The 21924-nt window shown below is 38.2% G+C and overlaps 1 protein-coding gene across 5 annotated transcripts in view; it reads right to left on the reverse strand.

Annotated features, from left to right (window-relative positions):
• cher (filamin-A) overlaps positions 1-21924 on the reverse strand; it is a 313136-nt gene that overhangs the window by 262913 nt on the left and 28299 nt on the right. The gene's annotated exons all lie outside the window — the stretch shown is intronic.

Below are 21924 nucleotides of genomic sequence, written 5' to 3' on the forward strand. Positions count from 1 at the left end.
ACTTCCCAAAAAATATGTTAGGGTTTTCTGAAGGGGTAAGTCACTCAGCACATTGTGCCGAAATTATATTCTACACAGCTTGGGCACATCCATCGGCACATTTTCGGCATACCTTCGGCACAATCTCGTAGGCATTAGATTGTTGTAAATAAAATGGGAGCACTGCTGGACAACTGTCATTGAAGTTGTTCAGAACATTACGTGCTGTTTGACTGCATGTTCAGGAACATCTTCTAATTGAATATACCAGAGGAATTCAGACCAGCAGTACACTTATAGATCTAAATACGAAATGTAGGTTCTAGATTGGACTCAAGAGGAAGAGGCAGTTAATCAGACTTCATTAGTACCCTTAATTCATATAATACTGCAACTCACACAAAACAAACTACAGAAGTCTATTCATTACCCTCTATAGTCGGTCTCCAACAATGCTCCCCACAGGTTCCAACTCTTTCCGGCCGAAAGGCTAGGTTTCTGGTCTGCCTTTGAGGGCATTATAAAACACTAAAACACAGGACTTTTATTATGGATCACAAAACACCGAAATTTCGCACATTCACCATTTCCCGCGTCATCCTCAATCTGATTTATCCTTGCGATTTCAAACCAAACATTCAAGGTGTCAGAAATACCGGGTTGCCGGGATGGATATTTTACAAACAATCGCAGCTTGCTCTATGACCGGCACAATCGGCATACTTGCGTCACACTGACAAAAAAGATGACGCAAAATTGGTGTGCGGAGTGACCTACCCCTTGGGTTTTCTAGAATAAAATTCCTTGAAAGTTCCATGCACTACCCGGAAGTACGTGAACTTCTCGACAGATCGTTCAGATTCTTGAAAGTTTCGTTAGCTGCTCGAAAGTTCCATGAACTTCTATGAAATTATGTAAATTAATCTAAAAATACCTGAGCACCTCTGAAGTTCCGTCAACTTAACTGAATCTTTGTTAACGTCTCTGAAGAACCGTGAACTTTTTTGAAGATCCGTGAGCGTCTTTAAAGTCCCTTGAGCTTCTTTCCATTTTTGCGAACTCCCCTGCAATGACATAAACTGCTCTGAATGTTTGTAAACTCATCGGCAGTTTCGTGTGCTTGTCGAAAGTTCCGTTAACTAGTCGGAAAATCAGTGAACTGGTTGGAAGTACCGGGAAATTCTCGGAAACGGAGAAGTTTAAAGAACTTCCGTTGAGAAATTCAGAGAATTTCAGAAAATATATGACGAGAAGCTCAAAGAGAAATTCAGGGAACTTCCGAGGAGAAGTTTAGAAAATATCCAATAGGAATTCAGAGAAGTTTTGAGAATTTCCAACGTTGTCATTCAAAGAACTTCTGAAGAGATGTTCACCGAACTTGCGAGCACAAGTTCAGCGAACTTGCGAGCAGATGTTCAGAGAACTTCTGAAGAGAAGTTCAGACAAATTCCGAGGAAAAGTTCAGAGACCTTCCGAGGAGAAGTTCAGAGAGCTTCTGGCTAGACATTCTAAGAACTTCCGGAAGAACTTCAGAAAACTTCCGACAAAAAGTGCAATGAATTTCCAAGGAGCGGTTCAGACATCTTCTGACTAGAAGTTCACAGATATTCCGAAGAGAAGTTCAGAGAAGTTCCGAGAGGAAATTCAGAGAACTTGCGAAAAGAATCTCAGAGATGGTCTATGAACATCTAGTCGGAAGTTCTCTGAACATCTCCTTGGAAATTCGTTGAACTGTTCATCGCAAGTACTGTGAACTTCTCGCCGGAACTTGTCGAACGTTCCGTGAACTTCGGAGAACTTCCGACAAAAAGTGCAAAGAATTTCCAAGCAACGGTTCAGATATCTGCTGACGAGAAGTTCAGAGATCTTCCGAGAAGAAGTTCAGAGAACTTCCGAGAGGAAATTCAGAGATGGTCTCTGAACATTTAGTCGGAAGTTCTCTGAACCTCTCATTGGAACTTCTCGTCGGAACTTGTCGAAAGTTCCGTGAACTTATCATAAGATGTCGGAAGTTGTGTGAACTTCTCGGCAGTTTCCTGAATTTCGTGTTCGAGGAGAAGTTCAGCGAACATCCGACAAAAACTTCAGAAGACTGATGAGATGTTCAGAAAACTTCAGAAGAGATTTTAAGGCGAGAAATTCAGAGAACTTCCGACTAAAAGTTTGGAGAATTTCCGACGAGACGTTCAGAGCACTTGTGGGGATAGGTTCAGAGAACTTCCGACGAGACGTTCAGAGAACTTCCGAGGAGAAGTTCAGAGTCTTTTGACAACAAATTCCGAAGAGGAGTTCAAAGAATTTCCGAGGAGAATTTCAGAGAACTTCCGAGGAGAAACTCAGAGAACTTCCCAGGAGAGGATCAGAGAACTTCCGAAAATCTTGAAGTTTCCTGTAGTTAAAGAAAAGTCCCTGAACTTCGTGCTTCAATGAAGCTTCCTAAATGTCTACAACATTCAATCATTTTCTCTAAAGTTCTCTGAATTTCTATAAAGTTCGATGAAGTGCTACAAAGTTCAATGAAGTTCTATAAAATTCGTAGAAATTTTACGAAGTTCATAAACTTTCTGTAAAGTTAGCTGAAATTCTTCAAAATTTGCAGTACTTCCCTGAATTTCTATGAAGATCCATTAACTTCTATGATGATCCCTTAACAGCTTATGAAGTTCCCTAAACTTCTATCAAGTTCCCAAAACTTCTATGAAGTTTCCTAAGCTTAAATGAAGTTCCCTGAACTTCTATGAAGTTCCCTTAACTGCCGTTATACGCATAAGAGTCCCCCGGTGCATAAGGATTGCATACAAAATGGGACAGTTATGCGTATAACGGCAGTAAACTTCTATGAAGTTCCCTAAACTTTTATGAAGTTCCCTTAACTTCTATGAAGTTCCCTAAATTTATAAAAAGTGCTCTAAACATCAATGAAGTTCCCTAAACTTCAATGAAGTTCCCTAAACTTCAATGAAGTTCCCTAAACTTCTATGAAGTCACCTAAACTTCTATGAAGCTCCCCAAACTTCTACGAAGTTCCCTAAACTTCTACGAAGTTCCCTAAACTTCTACGAAGTTCCCTAAACTTCTACGAAGTTCCCTAAACTTCTACGAAGTTCCCCAAACTTCTACGAAGTTCCCTAAACTTCTACGAAGTTCCCTAAACTTCTACGAAGATCCCTAAACTTCTGCGAAGTTCCCTGAACTTCTACAAAGTTCCTTAAACTTCTATGAAGTTCCCTAAGCTTCTATAAAGTTCCCTTAACTTCTATGAAGTTCCCTAAGCTTATATGAAGTTCTCTAATCTTCTATGAAGTTCCCTAAACTTCTATGAAGTCAACTGAACTTCTATGAAGCTCCCCAAACTTCTACGAAGTTCCCTAAACTTCTACGAAGTTCCTTAAACTTCTATGAAGTTCCCTAAACTTCTATAAAGTTCCCTTAACTTCTATGAAGTTCCCTAAGCTTATATGAAGTTCTCTAATCTTCTATGAAGTTCCCTAAACTTCTATGAAGTCAACTAAACTTCTATGAAGCTCCCCAAACTTCTACGAAGTTCCCTAAACTTTTACGAAGTTCCCTAAACTTCTACGAAGTTCCCTAAACTTCTACGAAGTTCCCTAAACTTCTACGAAGTTCCCTAAACTTCTACGAAGTTCCCTAAACTTCTACGAAGTTCCCTAAACTTCTACGAAGTTCCCTAAACTTCTACGAAGTTCCCTAAACTTCTACGAAGTTCCCTAAACTTCTACGAAGTTCCCTAAACTTCTACGAAGTTCCGTAAACTTCTACGAAGTTCCCTAAACTTCTACGAAGTTCCCTAAACTTCTACGAAGTTCCCTAAACTTCTACGAAGTTCCCTAAACTTCTACGAAGTTCCCTAAACTTCTACGAAGTTCCCTAAACTTCTACGAAGTTCCCTAAACTTCTACGAAGTTCCCTTAACTTCTAAGAAGTTCCCTAAACTTCTACGAAGTTCCCTAAACTTCTACGAAGTTCTCTAAACTTCTACGAAGTTCCCTAAACTTCTACGAAGTTCCCTAAACTTCTACGAAGTTCCCTAAACTTCTACGAAGTTCCCTAAACTTCTACGAAGTTCCCTAAGCTTCTACGAAGTTCCCTAAACTTCTGCAAAGTTTCCTAAACTTCTACGAAGATCCCTAAACTTCTACGAAGTTCCCTAAACTTCTACGAAGTTCCCTAAACTTCTACGAAGTTCCCTAAACTTCTACGAAGTTCCCTAAGCTTCTACGAAGTTCCCTAAACTTCTGCAAAGTTTCCTAAACTTCTACGAAGTTCCCTAAACTTCTACGAAGTTCCCTAAACTTCTGCGAACCTAAATTTCTTCGAAGTTCCCTAAGCTTCTACATACTACCTACATACTGGATCATTTCAGAAAAGTTTAAAATCTCTCCGGAAAGTACTGAATCAATTTAGAAAGTTTGTAATTACTTCCGCAAGTACTGAATCACTTTGGAACGAATGGAATCACCTAGGAATGCACTGAAATATTTCGGAAATGTTCGGAATCACTACGGGAAGTACTGAATCACTTCAGAAAAGTTTGAAATCCCTCACTGAATCATTTTAGAAAAGTTTGGAATAGCTCTGGAATGTATTGAATAATTTCAGAAAGTTTGTAATCACTTCCGCATGAACTGAATCACTTTGGAAAGAACTGAATCTCTTCAGAAAAATCGGAATCACTCTGTTCTGAATCACTTCGTAGGTACTGAATCGCTTCAGAAAGTTCATAATCACTTCAGAAAGTACTAAATCATATCAGAAAGTACTGAATTACTTCAGGAAAAAATCGGAATCACCTTAGAAATGTTTGGAATCCCTCCGGAAAGTACTGAATCATTCCAAATAGTTTGTAACCACTTCTGCACGTAATGAATCACATCGGAAAGAACTGAATCACTTTAGAAAGGTTTAAAGCTACTTCCCTAAGTACTGAACAACTTCAGAAAAGATCGAAATCACTTCAGATTAATTCTAAATCACTTTGGAAAGTACTGAATCATTGCGAAATGCTTTTAATCATTTCCGCAAGAACTGAATTACTTAGGAGTGCACTGAATCACTTCAGAAATGTTTGGAATTACTCCGGAAAATATTGGATCATTCCAGCTAGTTTGTAATCACTTTGGAAAGAACTTAATACCTCTGGAAAAGTACTGAATCACTTCAGAAAAATCACTGAATTACTTCAGAAAAGTTTGGCATCACTCCGGAAAGTACTGAACAATTTGAGAAAAGTTTTGAATCACTTTGGAAAGTACTGAATCATTCCAGAAACTTTGAAATCACTTCGGAATGTACTGAATCACTTTGGAAAGAACTGAATCACTCTGGAAAGGTTTGAAATCACTTTAGACAGTACTGAATCACTTCAGAAAAGCTCGGTATCTTTACGGTTAGTAATGAATCACTACATAAATTGTCGGATTCACTTTGGAATGTACTGAATCATTCCTGAAATTTTGTAATCATTCCCGCAAGAACGGAATCACTTCGAAAATAATTGAAATATTAGAAAATTAAAGACTGGATTCACTCAGTCTATTGGTACTACTCCTAGAATGAGTAAAATTTTCGTAAATTTTCCAAGAGATTTTTGAGGTTTTTCATAGGAAAACCTGAGGCAAATTTACTCATCACTGAGTTCCTGCACTTTTGGCGATTAAGAGTGAACTAAACTCAAATTTGGGTCGTTCTCATGAGCCGTGTAAGGCAGTTCCACAACCATCATAAACATTAGGAAAGTAGATCCGAAAACTTCAGAGTAGTTGCAAGAATTTAAAGATCGTCTGGAGAGCTTACAGGGTAAGTTACAATAGATTCAGTGCAAGGCCATAGTTATCAGGAAAATGTCTAGAACTTCTGTAGAGATTAGAGACCTTCAGGGCAGTTCCATTGACTTTGGGAATATTTCAGGAGCTTTACCAAAGTTTCTAGGTAAGTTTGAGAACTTCAGTACAGTTCCGTGAATATCAGAAAATGAGTGGGAACTTCAGGGAAGTTCCAACAACTGCAGGTTAGCTAAGAGAACCTCAGGCCAGTTCTATTAACTTCACGAACATTGAAGGAAGTTTAATGAAAATTCGAAATATGGTTCGGAGAATTGATGGAATTTTTCTTGAACAGACTGCGGGAACATAAGGAAAGTTCCCAGGGAAGAATAGAGAACGTATAGAATGTTTAGAATGTTGGCAGTTCCAATAACTTCAGGGAAGCATCGAAGACGTCAGAAAGAAAGTCTAGACTTTCAGGAAAGTTTAAAGACTGTGTATGAACTATGATTAAATTTCAAGAACTTCAGAGGAAATGTCAAAACTGCATTAACTATTTTGTTTTAACATCACGAAAATAACGGAAACTTTAAAAAAGTTGCGGGAATTTTAGGAAAGTCCATAGAACTCTAGATAAATTTAGAAAATTTTAGAAAAACTTGTGGAACTTTAAAGTAGTCCATAGAATTTCAGTGAAGTTTAAGAAATTCTAGAAAAACTTAGAGGTCTTCAGGAAAGCCATAAAGATCTATCCTAAGGTAAAGAGTTGACTACAATAGATCAAATTACTGGTCGCAGTGGTGCTAGGTCCCGATCAGAGGAAAAAAAAGGTAAAGAGTTCAGCACAGAATTCACTCACCAAATGACGCTAATGTGGCATTCATTTTGAATTGTTTGCCCAAACTTACCACATGGAGTAGATAAAAGGTTCTCGACTTGGGTAAAGTTGTTCAGATGAACAAGACCTATTCTAAGGCAAAGAGTTCAGCACAGTATTCACTCACCAGGCAGCACTAGTGTGTCATTGATTTTTCATTGTTTACTTTCAGATGAACTAGATAGAAGGTTTCCGTCTTCAGCAAAGTTGTTCAGAAGTGGTAAAAAGTTCAGCACTAACCAGGTGGCGCTAGTGTGACATTCATTTTGAAATGACGTGAATCACTCTAGAAATGTTTGACATCTCTGCGGAGAGATCGGAATCATTTCAGGAATGTTCGGAATCACTTCGTATATAGTCCCTTCAGAAAGCTCTTAATCACTTTGGAAAGGTACTGAATCGTTTCAGAAAGTAGATAATCAAACTGGACGGTAGTCAATGACTGCACATCCTTTTTTGGTTCAAAATGAAGCACCTTAATGTTGAATTCTGCAATACATGGAACTGTGCATCTGTAATAGCTATTCCATTCATGGAACGGCAACTGCAATAGCCTTGGGAAACTTCCCTGGAAACTTCCAGCCACCCAGTGCTGTTCTGCATCGAGAACCTGTTTTCGAAAACATCATGGGAACGCATGCCCGGCGAGAACACCCATCAATATTTCAAATCCAACCTGTGCATCTTTATCGCGTCCTACAGAACCGGCAAGGGCAATCAAAGAGAGCCAAACAAATTTGGGCCCGAAGATAAGGCGGTGTCTTGAAAATACTGTTCACAGTTTCTTCATATTGCCTGTGGGTACCGTAATCCGGGGGCAAATTGATCACGATGGGTTACATTTTCAGATGCCACGTAGAACATTTTCTTCGTTATGGAATTTCAATGATTGCTTTGACGAGTTTCTCCTATGAAAAAAAGTAAATTTCAGTTTTATTAAACTGACGTTCGAACAAACGGTCATAGGGTAGGAGCGATTGTTGTCATTGATTTGAAAGTGGTATTTTTCATTGAACTAAGTGCCAATTAATTTGAATTATTTAAAAACATTACGGTAAAATGTTTGCAGTATTGAGAAATCAATGGTTTTCTGTTAAATTTACAGTGATGTTTATTTCTTTAGCCTACATTTAGGCGCAACTATGCATTTCAAGAAATCTTCTTTGTAATTTCTGCTGAAAATACTCTTCGGACACGGATTATAGCATCTGAGTTTACTCGAAAGTCATTTTCAGAATTGGGATTTGATTTTTTTTTTGTTTATAATGTATTTCTATATTTACAGTATTCACTAGTCAATTTGCCCCCGGATTACGGTACACCAAAATGTTCCAAATAAAAATACCAATTCCAGATTGCAGCCGAGATGCAGCATCCCAAAATATACAAAACGTACGTACAGAACAGAAAAGCTTCACGCACACATGCTCGAAAATCGGGGGAAAAAACGTTGTTTTTTGGACGCTTCACAATCAACCGAGTTCGGACAACTTGAAAGGGAGCTCTGGGCCCAAAAAATAAAGGTGAAATAAATTTCTGAAACGACGGACGACGACCACGAGAATAATGGAAACTGGGTTGCTGCGGTTTGCGGCCCGGCTCGTGGCTACTTTTGACTGCAACCGCGGGTGCGGCAAAACAAGTTCGGATCTTCATTGTTTTCTTTTCCGTGCGTTCGATAGCATGCCATGCCACACTGGTGCATTGTTTGAATTTCATCGTACAAAAGTGTTGTTGATTTTAGCCGAAAAATGATGAACCTACCTTTTTCGAAGCTTGCTAACGCTGCTAACTAAGTCACAACACTTGAGTAAATATTGGCTACCTTGCACGAATAATTCCACGAATTGATACGATAATATTCTTGTAACAGCACTTCTTGGCACTTTCTAAATTAACAGCAAAAAAAAAAATCAAATCAAAACAAACGAAATGATTCACTCACACGCGAGCCCTTCTGTGTTTACTTTTGTCGAGCTCTCGTTTTTCACACCTGCAGTGCCACGGTGAGTGATTGGTTAAAGCGTTCGGCAGTTGTTGTGATCAAGCGATGATGTCGGTGATACGGTGACCGACTACTGACTGACTGACTGACCGACTGGCTTCGGATTTCTTTCGCAGAAAGCGATATCAGCAGTAGCAGCAGCACCGAACCGAGTGATGGCTTTGTGGAAGAATTCTTGGCTCTGGCTATTTTTGCACCACTTTGTTATCTTCTTGATGGAGCACTTTTCGATTGCGCGATGAAGCGACCCGAGCAAAAACTGACATCAAATTGGAAATTAAATTTGACGTTGTGATGCGCTGCTGATGATGATTACTCAGGTCGGTTTGGTCGTTTTAACAGATTGAGAACCAACAAATCGTCCATCAAACTAATTCGGCTATCAATGAGAGCAAACTAAAAACTTAATTTGATGAACAGTTGTCTTGTTGAGAACAAACCGAGTATTGAATTAGATGTCCTGCTAAGACAATACAAACAAAACTGTTGATTTTCTGTAAAAAGACACTGTTGAAAGCAAAACAATGAAATCAACAGCATATTTAGTTGTAGAGCAAAAGTACAGTAAACTGAAAACTAAATTTGCTATCAATTTTGTCAATGGTAAACTGTTTGATTTCGATTTGTTATCATTTTGATGCTGAACTTTGCTCGGGGTAGAAGCTCTGTTCAGCGGCCGCTTGATATCAGGACTGCGATACGTGTCGGGTGGAATTTGGATTGAAACTCTGTGTGCTCTGATGATCAATCGAGGGATAGGCCGTCAGGGTTGCTTCCACTCACTTGCTATAAAACAATGTTTTTTCTGAATTATGAAATCATTAGCTGATATAATGATGTGTTGTACTTGTAAGTAAAAAGAAGGGGGTGTAAAGTATGTATTTGACTCATAAAACCTGTCAATTTCGCTTTCAGAGCGTCACAATCAGCGATCTTATGATTCGCGAGCCCTCACTCAGAGTGAGCACTCACGAATCGTTAAATCGCTGATTGTGACGCACTGAAAGCAATATTGACAGGTTTTATGTTTCAAACACATACTTCACGACTTCTTCTTGTAACCTACTAGTACTAATTATCATTATAACATCTAATATTTTCATAATTCTGAAAAACATTTTTTATAGCAAGTGAGTGGAAGTAACCCTGGGCCGTATTTGATTTGTTGCGACGTAATCGGCATTTTTTAAGGGATTATTGTGCATTTAAACAATCATTATCTGTTCGGTGCTGATTTATTGACTTCCGAAGCGATTGCCACCAATACAAAAGACCCGTCATAAGTGTCAACAGTAACAACAATAACAATGGGAAATTCATGAATTTCGTAAAGTTCAGAAGTAAGGTACGTCATAAGTTAGGAAATTATACTTGAGGCGGGGAATAGCAAGAAGTGGATTCCATAGCATAATTCTCCAACTAGGAAGGACCTACAATGCTAATCTAAAAGCATAAGTAGAAGTACCGTCCGATAATTTCAGTGCTTGATGATGATAGACTACCTATTGTAGCAAGGCACCTGCCCATAGCAATGGACTGTTCCTACTACACGACTTGATCAAGATTTGATATCTTATCATACTCATCATACTTCTGTAGGAAGGGCCAAAAACGGTGGGACGGACCCGTAAGCAGAGACACTTACGTGAAACCTGCGGGAGTGGTAGATACTCTCCTTCCAGCAGTAAGTTCATACAACTAGAAACCAAATCAAGCCATCGTGTGGCAGAACGTCCCAGCAGATGGGGAGAATAGCCCACCCTCTATCCCCGAAATGTCTGATAATTTCAGTACTTGTAATTTGTAATAGGGAAATCACTTTTTCTGCTGATCAATTAAAAAAGCATGAAATTCATCCTTAGATTTTCTTCTAAGCATCCTTCCATAATTCTATTTAGAAATAAGCAGGACCCCACAAAGTCACTTTCAATCGAAAATCGTCAAGCGACGATGAAGCTGTCAACCATCACTTTCAATTGAAAGTCATTCTGTCTTCTCTTCGAGCAGATCCCCGTCAACATCACAGAACCACTTTCGTTCAGTTTTCATGCTGTTTGTTTTGACTTTCATCTTTCATTGTCAAATGATATTTCTTTTGCATTGAAGCGAAGCTGTTCGATCAGTTTTTATGACTTTTGTTGATTGTTCACTCGGTTCATTTAAGCGTATGCGCATAGGTCTGTGCACGTGGATGTCAAATTTATCATTGTTGGGTGGTTTGGTTCAATATGGGTATTTTTTGAATCGGAGTGACGTCTAGAAATCGAAAATTGATATGCGACGCCATTTTGAAATCCAAGATGGCGGCTTCCGGTTTAAGAAAAAGTGGGAAGTGCTGTCAAATACTTATCAATAAAGGTATTTTTTAATCGGGATGATGTGTAGAGAATGAAAATCGATCTCCGACGCCATTTTGAAATCGAAGATGGCGGCTTCCGATTCACGAAAAAGTGGAAATACATTCAAATACACATCAATATTGGTATTTTTGAGATCGGCATGAAGCCTACAGATCGAAAATTGATATGTGACGCCATTTCGAAATCCATGATGGCGGCTTCCGATTTCAGATTAAGTGGGAAATACTGTCAAATACTCATCAATATAGGTATTTTTGGAATCAGGATAACATTTGAAGGCCGGAAATCGATATACGACGCCATTTTTAAATCCAATATGGCGGTTTCCGATTTCAGAAAAAATGGGAAATGCTGATGCCGTCCCATCAATATGGATATTTTTGGAATCGGGGTGACGTCTGGAGATTGGAAATCAATATCCGACGCCGTTTTGAAATCCATGATGGCGGCTTCCGGTTTGAGAAAAAGTTGTAAATTCTATCAAATACCCATACAAACGGTATTTTTTAGAATCAGGGCGAAACGTCTAGAAGCCGGAAATCGATATCCGACGCCATTTTGTAATCCAAGGCTTCCGATTTGCGGAAAACTGTCAAATATCCTAAAATATGGTTATTTTTAGATTGGGAATGAGACGTAGATGCCGAAAATTGATGTCACGCCGTCTTTAAATCCAAGATGGCGGCTTTGGTTCAAATACCGATCAATGTGGATTTTTTGGAATCGGGCTGACATCTAGAAGCCCGAAATCGATGTCCGACGCCATGTTGAAATTCAAGATGGTGGCTTCCGATTTCATAAAAAGTGTCAAATAGCCTTCAAAATGACATCGAATATCGATTTCAGCATCTACGCGTCGTCCTCGTTCCGAAAATATCCAGATCTTAGGGTATTTGACACTTTTTGTGAAACCCGATAGCCGCCACATTGGATTCCAAAATGACATCGGATATCGATTTTGGGCATCTACACGTTGTCCCCATTCCGAAAATACCCATTCTTGTCTGGTCCAAGAATCTTAAAATTTTCCGAAGGACCAACATCTTTTTTTTTTTGAAAAATAGATTAACTATTGTATCCCGATTTGTCATCGAAATTCTTGGCTTTTTCCCTATTTTCTGGTTCACTGGTCACCCTGCTCATCCCACACCTGCCCTATATAATCCTCTACAAATGAAAAAGGATATATAGTCGGATTCGTGCAATACTGGCACAACTCAAAATCTGTGAATTTTCACAATCAACGTTGGAAAATTTGGGTTCACGCCTTCTGTATTTCTGTGTTATGATTCAACAAACCATCATTGAATTTTCAATCATAAAAAGCAGTTTTTTCGTTCAAATTCAAAATTCTGCCAATGAAAATGTCATCACTGTGTTCCGGCAGGCCAGAAGAATGCAATGATGACATTTTCGTTGGCAGAATTTTGAATTTGAACGAAAAAACTGCTTTTGATTTTTTGATGATGATTGAAAAAAACAATGATGGGTTGTTGAACCTTAAGTTTCAATTTTGTGAATCTTTTTATTTCCATTGGACTGAATCAAGTGTGTTTCATGCATTCTATCAAATATCAGATAAAAACGATTTATTCAGCTTTTTAAGCTGAAAAAACGACATGCTAAAGGACAACAGCATGCTGATGCTACTTTATTTTTGGCGTTTTCGAAAAAGTAGCAAGAGCATATCTACCTCTAATGGGTGGTTGTGGAATGAAATTTCACACTATTTACCGTGTTTGGTCATCAAAATCTACAAAATGATAAATATCGACTTCCAAAAATGAGCGGAGGCGCGACAGTAGCGCTGTTTTATAATTTTACAGGTTCAAGCAGAATTATGCACAACCAAGTGGTACTAGATTATAGCGACTGTAAAGTATTTATTTCAGCAGATCCGTAGAGTTATTTCCTTTCGCTTGGTGTATTTGGATTTAAATTTTATCTATAAATGACAAAGTTGTAAGCGTTCAAAACCTAACAACTTATCGTGACGGTCATAATTTTCGATTTGCCCCCTGTATCTTTCCGTAAAACGTAGTCTACGTCAAAGCAAATGCTTGAAACAAATTCCGCCGAAAAATTTACACACTGAAACCTCCGTTTACGAAGACTTTTTTACACATTATTCAGTTTACGTCCCTCTTTTTACGAAGTCAATTCCAAATAACGAGTTTTTTTTCCTACGAAGTAAATTCCAAATGACGGGTTTTTTTTGCGATTCTGAGAAACTGGGAAGTACTGTAAAATACCTCACAATATGAGTATTTTTTGGAATCGGAGTGACTTGTAGAAACAGGAAATCCATGTCTGACGCCATTTTGAAATTCAATATGGCGGCTTCCGGTTAGGGAAAAACTGGGAAATACTGTCAAATACCCCACAATATGGGTATTTTTGGAAACGGGGTGACTTGCAGAGATCGGAAATCTATGACTGACACCATTTTGAAATCCAAGATGGCGGCTTCCAGTACAAACAACTGGAAAATACTGTCAAATACCCTGTAATGTGGATATTTTTGGCACCGGGGTGACGGATTTTTCATTTACTAATGAAGTTCAGGAAGGTTCCAAAAACTACAGCAAAGTCCATAACTTTTGGGAAAATTAAAGATCGTGAGGGGTTGATTCCGAGACAATTAGTTCAGTTCCATGAAATTTAGGAAATTTTCGTGAACTTTGATGAAGATCAGCGAACTTCATGACAATTATATTAACTTCAATGAAATTCCAGGAACATTACAAGACGTTCAAGAAACTTCATAAAACTTCAGTTAAGTTCAGTGATCCTTAGGAAAATTCAGAAAGCTTTATGAAAGTTATGTGAAACTTCGGGAAAGTTTCAAGAACTACAGGAAAGTCCAAAACTTTAGGAAAGATTAAAGACTGCTAAGGATTGATTCCGAGAGATTCAGTCTAGTTCAATAAACTTCAGGAAATGTTCATGAGCTTTGGTGAAGATCAGCGAACTTCATGATCAGGAAGATCTGGGAAAATTTATGGAAATACCACAGACAAACAGACGTAACACATTGAATATTTCTCACTGTAAAAGATCGTCGCTAAAACATTACCGCCACCTGTACACAGATAAAAATTCTGAATTTTAATTGTGATGTAAACATTCATTCACGTAAACTTAAATTTATTTTCACACAACCGAGCAACTTGTAAACAATGTTGTTTACAAAGATGGGTATTTGTATACAATATTTGCTACATTGCATGAATTGTGCTAGAACTTTACATGATATATAATGTAAACTTATATGATATATGACGCTCCATTTGTGTGCATCATATTGAACAGAAATTTACACTACTTTTCGAACTGTGTAGAGTACACTGTGGAGGGTAGTACGCTGAACAGATGGCGGTAGTGTGTAAACGTCAAACGCTAAGAAATTGACTATGCGCGCCACAGGTGGTGGTACTACCAACTACGATACTTTTAAATTGACCGTTAAATGCTTGTTCGATGAACAACTTACGAGTTATGTCTCTTTGTCTGTGGAAATACCACGAAATTAAAGGAAAATCCGTAAACATCAAGAATACCAGAACGTGCGGAAGCTTTTAGATCTCATAGATTTCAGGAAAGTTTCGAGAACTTCAGGGAAGATCCAAGAGCTTCAGAGCAGATCTAGTAAATTCAGGAAAATTGCAGGAACTTCAGAAGCGCCAGGAAAGTCCAGAACTTTGGGGAAGATTAAATATTGTGAGGGGTTGATTCAGAGAAATTCAGTTCAGTTAAATGAACTTTGGGACATTTTCGTGAACTTTGATGACGATTAGCGAACTTCATGACAGTTACATTAACTTCAATAAAATTCCAGGAACTTCAAGATTCAAGACGTTCAAGAAATTTGATAAAACTTAAATGATCTTTAGGAAAATTCAGGAAGCTTTGGGAAAGTTTCAAGAACTACAGGAAAGTCCAGAACTTTAAGAAAGATTAAAGATCACTAAGTGTTGATTTCGAGACATTCAGTTCAATTCTATGAACTTTAGTAAATATTCGTTGACTTTTCCGAAGATCAGCGAACTTCATGACAGTAACATTAACATCATTGCAATTCCAGGAACTTTACAAGACCCTCAAAAAAAACTTCAGAAAACTTCAGGTAGGAAAGATCTTTAGGAAAATTCGGAGAGCTTCGGGAATCTTCTTAGAATTTTATGACAGTTCCATGAACATCCGGAACATTGGGAAAACTTGAAGGAAGTTCCGAAAACTCCAGTAAAATTCTTAGAACTTTATAATAATTACAGGAACTTTACAGATGTTCCAAAATCAAAGTTCAGATAACTTTCCATGAACGTCAGAAAAATTGTGGGAATTTCAATGAAGTTACAAGAACCTTTGGAAAATTTTTAAAACTTTATGTAAGTTCCATTAACATCAGAAGAATTGCGATAACTTTCAGGAAGATCTAGGAAAATTTATAGAAATGCAGGGTAGCTTCGTAGATTTCAGGAAAGCTTCGACTTGCAAAAATGAGCTGAGGCGCGTAGCGCTGTTTTATAACTTTACAGGTTTAAGCAGAACTATGCGCAATCAAGTGGTACTCGAGTATGGCGACTGTAAAGTATTTATTTCAGCAGATTTGTGGAGTTATTTCCTATCGATTGGTGTATTTGGATTTTAATTTCAACTATAAACGACAAAGTTATAAGCGTTCATAACCTAACAACTTTTCGTGACGGTCGCAATTTTGTTTTATCCCTGTATCTTTCCGTAAAACGTAGTTTACGTCAAAGCAAATGCTTGAAACAAATTCCACCGAAAAATTTACACACTGAAACCTCCGTAAAGATCCAAAAGCTTCAGAGCTGATCTACTAAATTCAGGAAAATTGCAGGAACTTCAAGAGCTTCCATTGCAAAAGCTTCAGTTTAGTTTAAAAATCTTAATGAGAGTTACGTAGATTTGGGTTGTTCTGATAATTCAGGGCAGTTTCATGAAATCAGAAAACATGAAGGAAGTTACCAGAAAACTTCAGGGAAATCCCCAGAAAACTTCGGAGGAGTTCTCAGAAAACTTCAGAAAAGTTCCCAGAAAACTTCAGGGAAGTTCCCAGAAAACTTCAAGAAAGTTCCCAGAAAAGTTCAGGGAAGTTCCCAGAAAACTTCAGTAAAGTTTCCAGAAAACTTCAGGGAAGTTCCCAGAGAAGTTTAGGGAAGTTCCCAAAAAACTTAATAGAATTGTGAAAAAAAAACACTTCATGGAAGTTCCCAGAAAACTTTACAGAAAGTTCCCAGAAAACTCAAGGGATGATCCCAGAAAACTTTAGGAAAGTTCCCAAAAAACTTCAGGGAAGTTCTCAAAAACTTCAGGGAAATTCCAGAAAAAAAAATAACAGGGAAATTCCCAGAAAGCTTCTGGGAAGTTCCCAGAAAACTTCAAACAAGTTCCTAGAAAACTTCAGGGAAGTTCCCACAAAACTTCAGGGAAGATCCCAGAAAACTTCAGGGAAGTTCCCAGAAAACTTTAGGGAAGTTTCCAAAAAACTTCAGGGAAGGTCCCGGAAAACTTCAGGGAAGGTCCCGGAAACTTCAGGGTAGTTCCCTAAAAACTTTAGAGAAGTTCCCAGAAAACTTCAGATAAGTTTCCAAAAAGCTTCAGGGAAGTTCCCAAAAAACCATAACGGAAGTTCCCAGAAAACTTCAAGAAAGTTCCCGGAAAACTTCAGGGAAGTCCCCAGAAAACTCTAGGAAAGCTCCCAGAACACTTCACGGGAATTTCCCAGAAAACTTCAGAGAATTTCCGAGAAAAACTTTAGGGAAGCTCCCAGAAAACTTTAGGGAAGTTCTCAGAGAACTCCAGGGAAGATCCCAGAAAACTTCAGGGAAGTTCCCAGAAAACTTCAGGGAAATTTTCAGAAAACTTCAGGGAAGTTACCAGAAAACTTCATGGAAATTCCCAGAAAACTTCAGGGAAGTTCCGGAGAAAACTTCAGGGAAGTTCCGGAGAAAACTTCAGGGAAGTTCCGGAGAAAACTTCAGGTAAGTTCCCAGAAAACTTCATGGAAGTTCCCAGAATACTTCATGGAAGTTCCCAGAAAACTTCAGGGAAGTTCCCAAAAAACTTCAGGGACGTTCCCAGAAATTTTCAGGGAAGTTCCCAGAAAACTTCAGGGAAGTTCCCAAAAAACTTCAGGGACGTTCCCAGAAATTTTCAGGGAAGTTCCCAGAATACTTCATGGAAGTTCCCAGAAACCTTCAGGGAAGCTCCCAGAAAACTTCAGGGAAATTCCCAGCAAAATTTAGGGAAGTTCCCAGAAAACTTCATGGAATTCCAAAAAGCTTCATGGAAGCTCCCAGAGAACTTGAGAGAAGTTCCCAGAAAACTTTCGGGAAAGTTCCCAGAAAATGTCACGGGAAGGTCCCAGAAAACTTCTGGTAAGCTCCTAGGAAACTTCAAGGAAGTTCCAGAAAACTTCAGGGAAGTTCCCAGAAAACTTCAGGGGAGTTCGCAGAAAACTTTACGGAAAGTTCCCTGAAAACTCCAGGGAATATCTCAGAAAACTTCAGGAAAGTTCCCAGAAAACCCTAAGAAATGCTCCAGGAATTCTTGGTCTGAATTATTTTAAAACTAGCGTCGGAATTTAACTTAGAATTTTTTCAGACCTATCTTCAGAATTCTATTGAGTTTCCCGCAGAACTCCTTTGGAGTTATCCTCAGAATTATCCTAGGATTATTTTCAGCATTCGCTTGGATTATACTTTGGAATCTTCACGTTGGATTGCTCTCTGAAAGCATGCATAAAAATTAGAATATGCTCCTAAGAATTCCCATGCAATTTAACATAGGGTTCTCTAGGAAATAACTTCAGCATTCCCCCACCTGAACTACTTTCAACAACGGCAGAAGTATTTTGCGGATATGGAGAGATTCACAGCGCTGCAGACAAGGAAGAGAATCGCGGTGAAAAAAATATCAAGAACTCAATTATAACTTGGCTTCGCATAGCTCTCAAAGACATTGAGCCTACCAATTCAGCATTGTGGAAAAAAATAATCTTAGAAATTCGGAGTTCGTCTCGGATTTCTATCAGACTACCTTCAGAAAGTCGATAGAGTTCTTCTCGGAATTCCCTTCGAACTCGTCGCAGAATTCCGACTTTCTTTAGATTTAGCCTTAGTATCATCCCCTGAATCATTTTGAATTTCCCCAGAAGGTTTGCCAACAGTTTTCTTGGAATTTTATTCAGGAATCTCTCGAAAATACCTCGGAATGGACCTCGGGTTTTCTTTGGTAGAATTCTATAAGAATGCTCCCAGAAATTCCTTTTCAACTGTCATCAGAATTTCTCTGCAAATGTCCTTAGAGTTGGATTCTCTTGATATTCTCGTCACAATCCAAATTGATTTCTTCTCACAATTATCACCAGGAGTATTTTTTTCAGAGTTGGACTCTTGATTTTTTTTTTCATACCTCCAGAATGCTAGAAATTTGGAAAAGTTTGAAATTTATCGTTTGATCTTGCCAGACTGCAAAGCCGAAATCCGTACAAAATAAAAGATTTTATTCACTCGGAATTTACCCAAAAAAAAAAAGATTTATAATCGTAAGAATCTGGAAAATTTTCCTCGAATTCAAAAATCTTGGAGATTTTCCATGGTCCGTAATCTTCATAACTTCTCAAAGCCCAAATTTACAATGATCTTTCCTGGATTTCAGTTTGTTCGAAGTTCAATCTCTCACTTTCCGAATTTCAGCGGAATGGCCAATTGAAATCTATATTTTTTTTGAAATATATAGGGTAAATTGATGTTAGCCTATTGGGCCAATGGATAAACACCTCTTGTTCTTTGATTTTACCTAGAACAATGCGTCATCTGAACAATACAGTGGATATTTTTCGATGTTAGTGAAACATTGTCAAACAATGCTTTCCTCAGAAATTTAGGGTCATGAACCCTTTATCGCTTTTTATGCATCATCCTTAAGAGCGCATTTATCAGAGCAAATCTGGTTTTCCCTGAGACGATCTTAAATCGACAAGTTTTCTAAGAGTTCTTGTCACAGTTTATCAAGAATAATCTTGGGATTCTCTTCGTTATTCCCGTAAAATTTTATCGTAGACAACAAATCAAGAAGACTGGCAACTTTGCCAGAATCCAAGCGACAGATACAGTAGCGCTGCGCTTGAGTGAAGGTGGAAGCAACGCATAGAAAAATGAGCAAATACACAAACCCTTCGTCTGAGGATGTAATCTTTGCTATCAAATTCGTTCGAAGCATTTACCTTTGAGCGGCAAATGACGCGATTGGACCTGTCTCATAGCGTTCGTATGAGAAAATGGAAGGTTGCCAGTCTTCTTGATTTGTTGTCTTCGATTTTATTCATAGCGCTTCAAGAATTTACTTTAAAAACTCTTGTAATTTACTCCGCAATTCTCTTCCAATTCTTCAACGTTCTCGCATGAACTCGAATGAAGAATTTCCCTTGAATTAATTCGTAGTATTCCATTAGTATACCTTTCAGAATAATGATGGATTTTTCCGCAGGCTAACATTGGAATACTCAGAATACTCTTGCAAGTTTATTAGGAACTATTCGAATCATTCCTCAAGAATTGTTCCGAACTTCCGTCAAAATTTTCCTCAAGTTGTGTTGATGACCTCTTGGAATTTTCCACGTAATCTACGTGAAATTTTTCTCAGAGATGGAGTTCGTCTGAGAATTCCTTTGAAATTATCCACAGGTGTAAACAACAAACATTCAAAACGCATTCAAAACCTATACCAAAAATTGAAAACTGAATTTTCTGCACCCCTTTATTCATTTATTAGATAAGGCTCAATCGAATTAGCTTTACAGAATCGAGGATTCATTATACAAAACATCGTAAAACTATAGTCAAAAGATACAACACAATAAACACTTTATCTTCCGCTATCCATCAAAACGGGATCCGCTTCCAGTGGTTTCATTGTTTGGCAGTATCGCCAACAAGGGGCAGAGCACTTCCATTGCAGCAATGGACTTGGTCATCACTCACACACTCATCACGAAACGGTTGCTTTCCAAAGTCGACGGCCCATCAACCGAAAAAATTGCTGATGAAGAACAATGAGGAGGACCACACAATGGTTGCTGCCGAGTAAACAAACGATTGCGTGACACACATCGAGAGCTGACTGAACGCCCTTGGAATGTTTGGTTGAATTCCCTTGGCCTACTCATCTGAATTATTTTCAGAACTTTCGCGTCACTTTTCAAACAGACTTCACTCGATTCACTTTATCGACTTCCTCTCTTTCATTAATAGCTTGGCTGCATTAATATTTTGCACTAATTTTTCCACACAGTCTGTTAAAAGACAGTATTTTTAAGCATATTGGACGATGACCTGTTTTTGGACCCGAGTTACGAACGGAAGAGAACGTCAATGAAGAGAATCGGTCAATGTAGATTGGTCTATTTGAAAAGTGATGCGAGAATTCTCTTTGCACTGTTTGTCTCTTCAATAAAGAAACAACAGCTTGTTGCAATCTGCATCAAAATCCGTTTTCCTCAACATTTGGTAGGAATACTATTATGAATTCTCATCAGAGGTATTTGTTTGTTGATAGTTATCACGCTTCTTTTACAAGTGCCGCAGAATTCGCTGTTCGTATTTAGCTGACTCAGAACTAGCTTATAAATGTACTCACAACTACTGCTACTATTCCCTAAGAATTTTCTTCAGCATTCCAGCCTTTGGGATGCTGTCAAAATATTGATTTTCTCTTTAGAATTCCATCGAAATCATTCTCTGATTCAGATTTATCTTGAAATTCGTATCAGAATTATCTTGGAATTCATGCCAAATTTAGATGGAATTTTGGTCAGAAATCCATTCGAATGTTCATGAAATTTTCGTTCAAATTATGCTCAGAATTCTAATTGAATACTTCGTAGAGTTTATGTGATATTCTCCTGGACTGCTACTTGCAATACCCATGGAATTCTTCAGTAAATAAACTTGTGATTTTCAGAATTGTCAATGAGTTTCTTTCGGAATTCGATTGGAATTTTCCCAACAATTCTCATCGAAACATGCTTGAAAAATCTTCCTGTAGATTCATCCAAATCGAAGAGCCTTGTCAATTTTCCAGGCACCAACAATTTTGACTTCTTTTCCGAATATGGGAACGTGGATTTTTTCAAAATCTTCAAAAGCTCACTATTTTGATTAGTCATTAACCTAATTCTTTGGGCCCTTAGTTCAGTCGGTAAAGGCGCATCTACAAAGCAAGATCATGCTGAGGGCGGGTGGGTTCGATTCCCGGTCAGGTCTAGGAAATTTTCGGGTTGGAAAATTTCTCTACTTCCCTGGGCATAGAGTATGATTGTTCTTGCCATGCACTAATACTAATTCAAAAATGGTACAGGCTAAGACACCTCTCAACAACTGTAGTGGGAGTGCTCAAAGAACGCTAATTTGAGAGCAGGCGTTAAATCCTAGTGGGGGACGTAATAAAGCCTAGGGAAAAAATGTTGCATTGAATTTTTCACGATTTTTGAACTTAAAAAATTCTTAAAATTTCGATTAACCCTTCTATTTTTCTCTGCATCATCTGGCTAAGGACATGGCTTGAAAAATATTGGCAATAATTTCATGGAAAGACTATTAAGTAGAAACTCTTGAAATGCATCCCTTTGGCTTCTTGCCCTTGGCAGGGGTCTTTTTACCCCCGATCTTTACGGTGCGGGAAAATATACAGTTGTCTGAATACTCCTAGAGACCTCAATCCAGCCTAATAACTTTCGGCGGAAGGTTGTGCAAGATTTTACAACCCATTTAGAGTTAAGAAGATCGAGATTTTGGCCATCGTAAAATAGTTGCGATCTTGAAGCAGCCCTCATTTCCCCTTTTTGATTTGCAAATCTAATTTGATTTAGAAAATTTTATAAAATCAGAATTG

Source organism: Ochlerotatus camptorhynchus, unplaced genomic scaffold (assembly GCF_037179485.1).
Source record: "Ochlerotatus camptorhynchus isolate MF236.1 unplaced genomic scaffold, CSIRO-AGI_Acam_v1.1 ptg000063l, whole genome shotgun sequence".
NCBI classification, from domain to species: Eukaryota; Metazoa; Arthropoda; class Insecta; order Diptera; family Culicidae; genus Ochlerotatus; species Ochlerotatus camptorhynchus.